The sequence below is a fragment of the Anthonomus grandis genome, chromosome 17 (assembly GCF_022605725.1).
Source record: "Anthonomus grandis grandis chromosome 17, icAntGran1.3, whole genome shotgun sequence".
In the NCBI taxonomy this organism is placed as follows: Eukaryota; Metazoa; Arthropoda; class Insecta; order Coleoptera; family Curculionidae; genus Anthonomus; species Anthonomus grandis.
This window is the reverse complement of record NC_065562.1, coordinates 15,841,498-15,854,207: the sequence shown is the minus strand read 5'-3', so window position 1 is coordinate 15,854,207 and position 12,710 is coordinate 15,841,498. Positions and strand designations below refer to the sequence as shown.

Here is a 12,710-nt window from a genome sequence, read left to right as displayed (position 1 = left end):
CCTCTGGACAAATTTCATTTTCGATTTCCATTTGCCGCTACAACCCCCCCGGGGGCGAATCACCGCCACTTCATTCAGCAATTGCCAATTAATAAAACGAGTATAGGGAGGAAACAGATGTTACGATTTATATATGAGATATATAGTAGTGGGGTGTAATTTTCGTGTAATTGGCACAGTTTTTGCTCCCCCTAAATGGGGTAAAAAAAACAGTAAAAAGTCCATTTTTATATAGCGAGTGTTAGGTTAATTACCCAAGTATTTTTATCCGTTTCCCATGAACTTTTAAAGTGGAATTCTCGTTTATGGACTATAAGGCAGCGGTAGCATTCGTATTAGGAGTTCGTGTTACGCCGGTACTTATGGGAGCGAGCGAGTACAAATTCGTTCGGTACCATAACATTTCCTTCCTGTTATAATTGAAAGAAAATAGCGTTTGAAGAATGGTTTTTACGAGTTGTTGGAATCTTGATTGATGGTGGAATATGTCCGGTACGTGTTTGACAAATGTTTGTGTAGTACGTTTGATAGAAATTTTAAAAAAATTAAATGAAAAAATATTAATCGTTGTGATATTTTATGAAAACCTTCAAATGAACTTTTAATTAATTGTTTTTTTAAATGGATCCTAAGATTTTAAGCTGCACCGATAAAAAGCACATTGTAAATTTCCATATTATTACGTTGGCAATTTTGTTACCATAACATATTAATTAAAATTTCATTGCATATGTACATTTTAATATATACATAATAGGCTATGTAAAATATCTATGTCAATATACTGTATAGGTTATGTAATTTTAACATGGTATATTCAGTATAATTCCCAAGTAAACTCACAAGAAGGATAATGTAATATAATGTAATGTAAAATTACCTTGATCTTGTAATATAACAGGTTAAAAAAAATAGAAAATACTTAAACCAGATTATTATTTTCCAGGTTTTTTTTTAGGAAATTAACAGGTATGTTAACAAAAACTTAAAAGTTAAAGATTTTAACCTAACAAAACTTAAACTGAAAATTATACATATAAATTATAAGATATAACTTAAATATTTCAATGTTGCAAAAACATGAAAAAAATTACCTAAATTTAAGGATATATCTACAAAAAAAATCAATATTAAGTTATCATCACTATTAGTTAATTGTAAACATTATGGCAAAATACTTAACTTGTTGTTATATTTATTTATGAAATTAAATACTTTTCTCTTTGTGGGATTGACTTTTTTGGATTTTGATCTAGAATTTGGATCAATTTTTCAAAAAAACATTCTTTGAACTAGTTCTAATAACGTAGTTATTTCTTTTGGATGCTTTAAGTTACAGATAAAATAACTAGCCATGCAGACTTTGAAAGTATCTCCGAAGCTGTCAAATGGTTCAATGTTCAATTTTCATTTCTTTCAGGTGTTTTAAAGTCATTTCGCCTAAGCAATTGAAGCAATTTCTTATTTTTTTCACAGGCATTTAAAGTCGTTTTTTAATTTATTTTAGACAATCAACAAATTTCAGTCACTTAAAGTCATTAATTTTTTTATTTCCGTCAAACATTCCAAGTCTTTATTTCTATTAATTTACGACCCTTAAAGCCTTTAGGTTTGATCGGTTTTTTCAGGCATTCGAAGTCATTTTCTTTCAATTCTACGTAGTTAAAGGAATTTAAAAATAAACTTCAGGCACTTAAAGCTGTTACATTTTTCCTTTTTACCAGGCATTTGAAGTCATTTTGTCCTAACTTTGAGTGGTTAAAGCAATTTCTTTTTTTTCTCCAAGCACTCCAGATCTTTATTTCTATTAATTTAAGAGCCTTTAGATTTATCAGTTTTTTCAGGCATTCAAAGTCATTTTCTTTCAATTCTACGTAGTTAAAGCAATTAAAAAACAAATTTCAGGCACTTTAAGCTGTTAAATTTTTCAGTTCTACCAGGCATTTGAAGTCATTTTATTTGAATTTTATAAAGCAATTTCTCAGTTTTTCACAGGCCTTCCAAGTCGTTTTTCAATTAATTTCAGACACTCATGACCATTAGATTTATCATTTTTCTAGGCATTTTAAGTCATCTATTTTTTAATTCTAAGCAGTTGAAGCAATTGAAAAACAAATTTCAGGCACTTAAAGCTGTTAATTTTTTTATTTTTACTAGGCACTTGAAGTCATCTTTTTTGAATTTTAAACAGTTAAAGCAATTTCTTAGTATTTCACAGGCATTCCAAGTTAATTTTTAATTAATTTTAGATACTTAAAATCATTAGATTTATCAGTTTTTTAAGCTTGAATTGAAGTCATTTTCTTTTTATTTTAGGCAGTTGAAGCTATTGAAAAAAAATCCAAACACATGCCATTAAATTTTTCATTTCTACCAGGCATTTGAAGTCATTTTATTTCAATTTTAAATAGTTAAAGCAATTTTTTAGTTTTTCACATGTTAATTAATTTTAGGCACTTAAAGCTATAAAATTCTTATTTTTTCACAGGCATTTAAAGTCGTTTTTTAAATAATTTCAGACATTATGTTTCATGTAAAAAGAGAAGTACATAATATAACCTGTAATTTTTAATACATTATTTGGTATGTGAATTATTTATTCACATAGTTTATACGGGAAAATTTAACTTTAAGATGTAGTTTTGAAATGTAAAATACAAAATACGCAATATCAACTGTAAAACCGGAGATTCTAAAAATTTTACCTAATATATCACATAACAATATTATTACTTAAGATATTATGTGAAATGTACATGACTAATTAGTTAATATTACTACCATTTTTATCAGTGTGTTAACGTTTTTAAATTAATCTAGTTTCATTAGGTTCAAATCATTGAAATTTGCTTGAAGTAGCTCCTAATGTAAGAAAATATAAGAATTTAAATATAAATTAAAAATTCTTAAATTTATAAAATTTTAAATTATTTACGATTTAAATTATATTACGATCTTAATATTAAAACCAGGCATTAAGGGATTAGGTTAGGACCTTGAAATCTTATTCTCCTAACTTTAGTAATTATTAAAATTAAATGTGATGTGTGAAAAATATTTTAATTTAAAATATATATTAAATTCTTAAAATCTTAAACGTATTTTAACTTTTCACCATTAAAAATTATAAATTTACTTTTTGAAAGAATAATTCTTATATTTTTGCTTAATATAAATGTAATAAAAATTAATATCTTGGATTTTATCTTAGATCCTTAAAATCTCACCCTCCTAAGGCATCTTAATACTTAAAATAAAAATTCAAAATCTTGAAGTTTATCTTAAACCTTTGAAACGTATAAAATATTATCCTTTGAAATGAAAATTAAAGATCTTGAAATGTATGTTAGAACCTTGAAATTTTATTCGCCTTATTTAAAAAAAAACAGAAATGGAAAATTTGAAAAAACTAAGGATTTACGAATTATTGCAAACCTTCGAAATCACAAATTTTTAACCTTAAAATATTTTATAATTTAAAATTTAGGATCTTGAATATATTTACCTTAAAACCTTAAACTCTTAACCTTGATAAGTCTTATTGATTAAAATAAAAAAAATTACTTTGTTATATTTTATTTTAAACTCCTAATATCTTCATGTTTTTTTTACTTTCCAATTTCTTAACCTTTAAAAATTGTACCATTTAAAATAAAAAATCTTAAATTTATTAACCTTAGAACCTCAGACACTTAACGTTCATAAGTCTCATTATTTAAGATTAAAAAATTAAATATATTGAATTTTAACTTTAATCCTTAAGTTATTTAAACCTTAAATTTTCCTTTTTAAAATCTTTATAATTTTCCAACCTTAAAAAATTCTAGAATTTAAAATAAAAAATCTTGAATATTTTAACATTAAAATTTTAACATTGATAAAATCTTATTATTTAAGGTAAAAAAATTGATTATCACTTTATTCTAAATTTTTAAAATCCCTACTTTTCCCTTATAAAATCTCTCTAATTCTTTAACCTTAAAAAATTCTATCACTTAAAATAAAATTTGTTGAATTTTGTAACCTTAAAACCTTAGACTCTTAATGGTAAAATTGCTTAAGATTAAAAAATTAAATATTTTGAATTTTAACTTAAATCCTTAAATTATTCAATCCTCAAATTTCGCAACCTCAAAAAATGTTAGAATTTAAAATGGAAAACCTTGAATATTTTAAAATTAAATTCTTAGACTATTAACATTGATAAATCTTATTTTTTAAGGTAAAAAAAATAATTATCATTTTATCCTAAATTCTTAAATTCTCTACTTTAACCTTAAAAAATTCTATCATTTAAAATAAAATTTGTTGAATTTTGTAACAATAAAACCTTAGACTCTTACTGTTAAAATGCTTAAGATTAAAAAATTAAATATTTTGAATTTTAACTTAAATCCTTAAGTTATTCAGTCCTCAAATTTCGCAACCTCGAAAAATTCTAGAATTTAAAATGGAAAATCTTAAGTATTTTTAAATTAAAATCTTAGACTATTAACATTGATAAATCTTATTATTTAAGGTAAAAAAATTATTATCATTTTATCCTAAATTCTTAAAATCACTACTTTTTCTTTATTAAATCCCTTAAATTCTTTAACCTTAAAGAATTCTAATATTTAAAATAATTTTTTTTTGAATTTTGTAACCTTAAAACCATAGACTCTTAATGTTAAAATTGCTTAAGATTAAAAAATTAAATATTATGAATTTTAACTTAAATCCTTAAGTTATTCAATCCTTAAATTTCGCAACCTCGAAAAATTTTAGAATTTAAAATGGAAAATCTTGAATATCTTAAAATTAAAATCTTGGACTAGTAACATTAATAAGTCTTATTGCTTGAGATGAGAAAAATTGAATACCTTGAATGAAGAAATTCTCCAATTTTCCTTCTTAAAATCTTCCACCTAAAAACATTGCACCTAAAATTAAAAAACTTTAAATTTTATCTCCTTCTATGTTAAAAATACTTTAAATTAATCTTAAAAGGTCCTAAGATTTTCAACCTATTCATATTAAAAATATTTTTTTGCAATTTTAACCTTTTAACTAACCTTGAAATTTATTTAAAAACCTCAAATAAAACATATTGAATTTTATTTTATTTAAGATAAATCCTTCATAATTTTATAAATAACGGTTAAAACAGAAACAAAAAAATCTTTCTTCATAAAATTATAATTTTTTTTTTAAATCTTAAAATATTGAAAATAATAATTTTTTTGAAAAATAAACCTTAATATTAAATCTTTTAAAATTTAATTTTAAATTAAAAAATTATTGCTTTATTTAAATATTAAGAATCTTTAAATTTAACTTGTAGTTTTAAATTATCAATGTCTTCATCTTAAAAATTTAAGTGGGTACTTGTAGGAAAATTAAAAATCTGGAACTTTATCATCTTAAATCCTTAAAAAATTAACGTAAAATTTAATTTTTTAATGTTGAAAAATATTATTAAAAAAATTACTATTAAGGATCTTAAATCCTTCCTAACTTTAAATAATTAAGACGAATAAATTTAAAGATTAAATCTGCAACATGCTTTTAACTCCTTGAAATTTTATTTGGATTTTTTAACATGAAGATACTAAAATTAAAGTTAAATTAAAAGCTTTAGTACTAGGATTTTAATTTTTTAAGGAAAAAAAGATTTTCAAGGATTTAAAAGCAAGTTTTTAATTTTAGATGCTTAAGTTTTAAGTTCAATTTTAAGATTCTTAATTAAGCCTTAATTTTTCAGCGTTAGAATAATTATTTAAGTAAATTTCAACGGTTTCAGGATTAGTATTTTAAGACATAAAAAGTTTTAACATTTTAAGGATTAAGAGTCCTAGATTTCTCGAATTTATGATAAATCTCAACATTTTTCATTTATATTTTAAGCACCAAAAGTTTTCAACGATAAAAGTTGATTATTTTAAATATTTCAGTCAAAATAAGCAAATTCGTTAAAAATCTGACGTCCCAATAAGATTTATAGCTCAACAAGGGACCTACTTACAACCCTTATTGCTTGTAATTTAATTCCATATATAATAAAAAAAATGCACCCTCTTACATAAAACCCTTATTTCTTCTTACATAGGACATTGACAAATTCCAAGTAATAAACTATGAGCGTTAAACTGCCAGCAGGAGAGCGTATACATCTTATGTTCATGACTTTTTCTAAGCGATAAAGAGGACGGGTATGTCGCTGAAAATAGCTGTTTATGTAGCTGAGATAACTAAGGGCGTTCTAATTCGTGTAGCTGTGTGTGGTCTGCGGGTTTGTATTTGACACGAGCCGATGTAGCCGTGAAATTAGTTTACATTAGGGTCCGGTTATTAAGTGTATTTAGGATCTGTTTGCTGCTATATAGGGAATTTTTAAGCGATAATTATTGTCCTCGAGGCATATGTTAATCGAATCCAAAAAGCTTTTCAAGTTAAACTTTATGATAATTTTGCGGTGCCGAGGCTATTAAAAGTTTCAAGGGGGTTTCATTGACTTTATCCTGGATAAACGGAAATTTAATTGAGGGGTGGTTTTTGGGGTTGGATTTTCGGATTTAGGATAATTTTGAGGGAAAACTTTGAACGTTTTCAATTTTCCTTTTGTCTAATAACAAATTTGTTACAAATTAATTAGCAACTATTCAGCCTTAACTGGCTTCACACTTCTATTATTGTGGACAAATAATCGATAATTTAATATGCCTCTTTGACTTTTATAGGATTTTAGCAATTTACGAACTAATGGTTTTAATAAAGTGTTTAGATTTTAAGGATTACTAAGAATATTATTTTAAGTCAAATTTTAAAAATTTCAAGGATTTTTAGGATTTTACGACTTTAAGTTGGGTTTTTTATAACCAATCGTCTTCTTAACAAAATGAATTTATTCTTTTAAATTTTAATATATTTAAAATTAAGATTTTAAAATATCAAAATCTGAAGGTTTTAACGAGAAATTAAAGATTCTTAGTATTCATTTTAATTTTTTTAACGTAAGAAAATTAAGACCTCAAGATTTTTATATTAATTTAAAAATGATTAATTGAAACATAAAAAAAATAGCGTTAGGTTTTTAAATGTTGAAGGTTTAAGGAAAATATTCATTCTAAAAATTTAGAAATTCAATGATTTTCAATATGTATTTTAGGTTTTTTCAAGGTTAGAAAATTTGAATTTTAGGTAGTACGATCAAGTTTTAGCGGTTACTTATATACATTAAGATTTTAAGCTCAATTTAAAAATTTTAAAGGTGTTAGAATTAAGATTCTAAAGCTAAGAGTTTTAAGATTTTAAGAAAAATATTTAATTTAAACTTAAAATTGTTCAAGACTATAAACATGACTTAAACTTTTGAGGTTTAAGAACCAATTTCAAAATGTTTATTTTAGGAGTTCTTTTAACATTAGGAAATAGAGAATTTTAGGATTAAAGCTAAATTACAAATGTAGCTTAATAGTGGTCTTAAACCTTAAAATATTTTAAGGCTGGCAAACTGAAATTTCAAAAAATTCAATTTAAAAATGATTAATTAAAGCGTTGGAATTGTTTACGTTAATTTTTTTACGGTTAATTTTTCATATTAATTTTTTAATGGTTGTTATCGGTTAGATTAAGGTTTCAAGAGTTTAGGATCGATTTCAAAATGTTTATTTTAAGTATCAATATTCTTTAAGGTTGGAGAATAAAGTTTCAAGAATTTAAGAGGCACTTGAAGATTATGGTATTTATTTATAGGTGTCGCTAATATTAATTTTTATTATTAATTTACGTTAAAAGATTAATATTTTAAAGTTAAATTTTAACATTTTTAAGGCTATGATTGGGATTTTAAACTTAAGGAAAAATTTCGCTTCAAAAGTTAGAACTAGAATTAAGATAAGCTAAGCTTTTTAAGCTAAGGAAATTGAAATTTAAAGAAATTTAACGGTATTTTAAAGATTTTTTAACCTTTAAGATACTTTCAAAATCCTGAATTTTTCCAAGGTTAGAGAATTAAAATTTTAAGATTAATGTCAAAATCTCTATATTAAGGGTTAAGATTTTTTAATTTAATTGAGATTTAAAGATTTTTTAAGGATTAACGATAAGTTTTGAGATTTTCAATATTTGTCAAAGGCTTTAAAATTTTTCAAGGTTAGAAGATTAGGGTTCATAAATTTGAAGGTAAATTAATGTGTAAAAATTGTTTAGGATAAGGAAAATGAAATTCTAAGCTTTAAAGATAATAAATTCTTAACATTTGCAATATTTTATAATTCACGGTTACGAGATTAATATTTAAATTTTAAAATGAATTTTAATCTTTTATACAGGGTATCCCATTAATAATGGTAAATATTTTAATAGCAGATTCCTCTCATAAAAATAATGAGGTTAAGTTAAATTTTCCTAGTCCGAAAATGAAATGCAACCAAGATACAGGGAAATAAACATTAAGTATTTTTTTTTAATTTTGTCTATAACTTTAGCAGTTGTTTTTTGTTTTTAACTAAATTTGTCATTTGGAAGTTTTTTTATATGACAAATTTAATTTTATTAGGTTTTTATCCCCATACGCAAAAATCCAATGGATTGAAATCAGGACTTCGTGCGGGCCAAGGTCTTTAACTTCCACGTCCTATCCAGTTGAAATTAGCATTAAGATATTCTCTCGCGGGTCTAGCAAAATGCGCAGGAGCGCCATATTGCATAAAAATCATATCTCGGCGCAGATTTAAAGGCAAATTTTCTAAATAATCAATGAGTTTTGTTCCTAAAAAGTTTAAATATAATTCACCGTTTAGATTTGGAGGTAAGGTCCTAAAAAAATTGTCTATAACACCACATCAAATATTAACTTTAAATTCGTGTTGAAAGTGTCTTTAAGTAATGAGGTTTGGATTTGCAATTTCCCATGAATGTTTCTAAAATTCCCCATCGGGTAAAAGTCGCTTCATCCGTAAACATAATTTTATTAATAAATAGGGGATCTCGATTTTGTTGTTCCTGGATATAGCGAGCGAAATCTAACCTCACTGGAAGATCTGTCTCCAAAAGACTTTATACTGGCGTAAAATGGTATGGATAAAGACGCTCACTATGAAAAATTCTTAAAACTGAGAACTCACTAATTCCAGTTCTTGCCGTCTTACACTTATTTCTGGATCTTCAGCAACCTGGACTAACACTTCTTCTTCTTGGTCCACATAACGTCCATTTGGACGCCCAACATCTCGCTTTGGCTTGAATGAACTCGTTTCCCCAAGTCTCTGGTAAACGTTTTTAAAGAGTTCAAAATCTGGCTGCCTCCTATTTGGATACAATTGCGCATAACGTCGACAAGCTCTTAGATCGCTGTAATTTGCTTGGGCATAAACACAAACCATATCTCGCATTTCCGAATTAGAAAAATATTGATGTCTAAGCATCTTAACCTAAAGTAATAAATAAAGACTACTGGAACTAACACTAACGCAACAAGTAACAATTAATAACTAACAAAAATAACGCGATAAAAGGTAATAAAGTAACTAATCGTGTGAGAGCTATAACGCGCCACAGTAACTAAAAAAACATAAATCGTGACAGTGACAGTGACAGTGACTTTATTTGTTTTAATTTTTTTGTTAGAAACAGCCTATTTTTTTTTTCAACTTAAAGTAGAAAAATATTCATTTTTTCTTGAGTGCATTGCAAGTTTTAAGTCCAAATATCTCGAGAACGGTAAATCCTAGCGACATTTTTAAAATATACCTTTTTTAAGGAAAAACACTTGCAGAATAGAAATTTATTATAAAACTTTACATTATACAAAGTGTAAAAAAGTTATGGAGTTTAACAAAGACTAAAATAAAACTGGTAGCGCCCTCTATGAGATAATTTTAAAAAATTTAAAGTTTTATATTTAACATATAAAGAAACCCCCACAGACCAAATTTCATTAAAAACAAAGAACAAATTTAATGTTTTGTTAAACAAACTTAATGTTTATCACCCTGTATCTTGGTTGCATTTCATTTTCGGATTAGGAAAATGTAACCTAACCTCATTATTTTATGAGAGGAATCTGCTGTTAAAATATTTACCATTATTCATGGGACACCTTGTATAATAATGTTAATGTTTTTTTTAATTTTCCAATTACGATTTTAAGGGTTAAGATTAATTTGAAAATGTTTATTTACAAGATCGAGACTTTTTAAAGTTCAAGAGTTCAAAAATCTTAATGCTTTAAAGAAATATTCTGTTATTATTATAATTCTGTTATTATGTCTTAAACCCTTAAAATCTCAATTAATTAAATGATCAGAAAATATTACAATTTTTACTTTTTTTATCCTAAAATTTTGACATTTGAATTCTTTAATTTAAAAAAAATTTAAAGCAGTGACAATTAAAAAACTAGAATTTTCTTAACTTTACTTAAAATCAAAATCTCTTAACGAGAAACCTTAATCTTTTAACGTAAATAAATGTTAACAAAAATTAATATTAAAAATCTAAATCTTGAACTTCCTCTTAAATTCTTAAAATGTTATTCTCCAGTTTTGAAATATGCTAATGCCTAAAACAAACATTTTAATATTATTCATATTTTTTTGAAATCTCAATATAATAAACGAAAACCGTGAAAATTCATATAGAAAATGTTGGAATGTTTCTGAAAACTTTGGAACCCTTAACTCCTAATCCTAGAAAATTTTAACATTTTAATTAATCATTTTTAAATTGATCCTAATTTTTTGAAATCTTAGTTACCCAGCCTTGAAATATTTTAAGGTTTTAGACCAATTTTAAGCTAAATTTTTAATTTATCTTTAAGCCTAAATTTCTTTGTTTCTTAACCTTAAAAGAGCTCTTAAAATAAACATTTTGAAATTAGTTTTAAGACCTCGAAAGTTTAATCTTATGGTCTTGGACAATTTAAGTTTAGATTAAATATTTTTCTTAGCCTTAGAATCCTTTAAAATTTTTAAATTGAATTTAAAACCTTAAAATCTTAATGTTTATAAGTAGCCGCTAAAAATCGATCGTACTACTTAAAATTCAAATTTTCTAACCTTAAAAAAAATTAAAAACCTTATCCTAATATTTTTTAATTAAAATCCTGAAAATTCGTGTTCAATCCTTGAAACCTTATTCACCAACCTGAAAAAATAATGATGATTAAAGTACATAACATTTTGAAATTGATCTTAAGCTCTTGAAATCTTAATCTAATAAATAAAATATATTAAAAGTCATACAGAACTTCGTGAAATTTATCCTAAGATTTAATAACGTAAACTCTAGACTTGATTAATTATTATTGACCTGAAATCCTAATTTTCCACTGTTGAAACATATTACTACCCTAAATCTATTATTACCCTAAAATCTTAAACTTTTACCCTTAAAAAAACTTAAAGCAATTTAATATTCGAAATATTGAATTTTTCCTTAAATCTTTAAGCTTTTAAACTCCTATCCTATAAATCTCTTTGTTTAATTTAATAATATTTAAATGGATATTAAAATCCTGAAATTCTTTGAAAAAATTTTTTTTAGGAATATTAACAATTTTTAATTTTCCTTAAAATCTTAAATTAATCTTTAAATCTTATTGCGTAAATTAATAATTTTTTAATTGATCTTAAATTCTTTGAACCTTAAGAAATCTTAACACCTCAAATAAATTTTTTAAATTAATATCTTACATTTAATTGCATAAATGGCATTTATTAAGAACATAGGTACATTTGACAAAACACTTAATTTTAAGTCCTAAAATCTTTAAAATTTTCAAAAATATCCCAAAAACGTTAAGCTCCTTTATCCTTAAAATTTCCACCACACGTTAAAACCATCAGTTCGTAAATCGCTAAAATCCTATAAAAGTCAAAGGGGCATATTAAATTTTCTATTATATGTCCGCACCCCGGTGACGTTAATTGCTATATTACAGTGAGGAAAACAAAATTAAACTCCCATCATTATATGGCTCACACTATAAGCAACAAAGACTCAACTCCACTGGGGTGTATTATAGTGTGAAGCCAGTTAAGGGTGAATATTCGCTAACTAGTTTATAACAAATTTATTGTTAAAAATATTCAATTGAAAATTGGGGAAACTAATGAGCTCTTTTGATCAATTTCTGTCAAAATTTCCTTCTTATTTCCTCAGGAAATTCACCAAATTTCCCCAATTTCCTCGTGAATTTCCCGCAATTCGGCAACCTCGCCTCACCTCTTGTGTTACGCGAAACAACTGCCCGAGCCCCGGCACACTTGATCATTTTCCCGTAAAACGCGGAACAAGTGAACGGCGCGACATTCTCTCTCTCGTTTTTCTCTTCAATTTATTTTTTTTTGGTGTCCTCTCTCTCGATCGTGGTCGCGATCTTCGATTGTTTCGCGGTTGACCCCCCCCTGTACCATGCGGTGATCTTTTAATATCGCGCGAGGTCAACCCTGAAGAAGACTTATCGGAAAGTTCGAAACGTTGTGTGCGATTTTTTTTTCTTAAAAAAGTGTTTTTTTTTTGTGAAAGTGTTTAAAAGTGTTTGGATTTATTAATTTAATTGGGGATTAAGTCAGGTAAATTATGGAAATTTTATTTACGATAAAAGATCGTTGAGTGACGAAAAATTGATCACATATTTAAACAGTCAAAAGTATATTATGTAAAACTTTAGCGTCCTTGCGTGTATGGATGTATATAACTGCTTATTTCAGTTCAAAACAATGGTT

General features: G+C 25.5%; 1 protein-coding gene across 8 annotated transcripts in view; it reads left to right on the top strand.

Annotated features, from left to right (window-relative positions):
- The window catches only part of LOC126746405 (cAMP-specific 3',5'-cyclic phosphodiesterase), a 415,679-nt gene that overhangs the window by 143,994 nt on the left and 258,975 nt on the right, over window positions 1-12,710 (top strand). For 2 of the 8 annotated variants that reach the window (XM_050454647.1, XM_050454646.1), the window contains exon 1: window positions 12,304-12,557. The exons of 5 other annotated variants lie outside the window; for them this stretch is intronic. The gene's annotated coding sequence lies outside the window, so the exon portion shown is untranslated. Of the gene's footprint in view, window positions 1-12,283; window positions 12,558-12,710 lie in introns of those variants that run through there. One more of the 8 variants, XM_050454649.1, reaches the window with a different exon arrangement.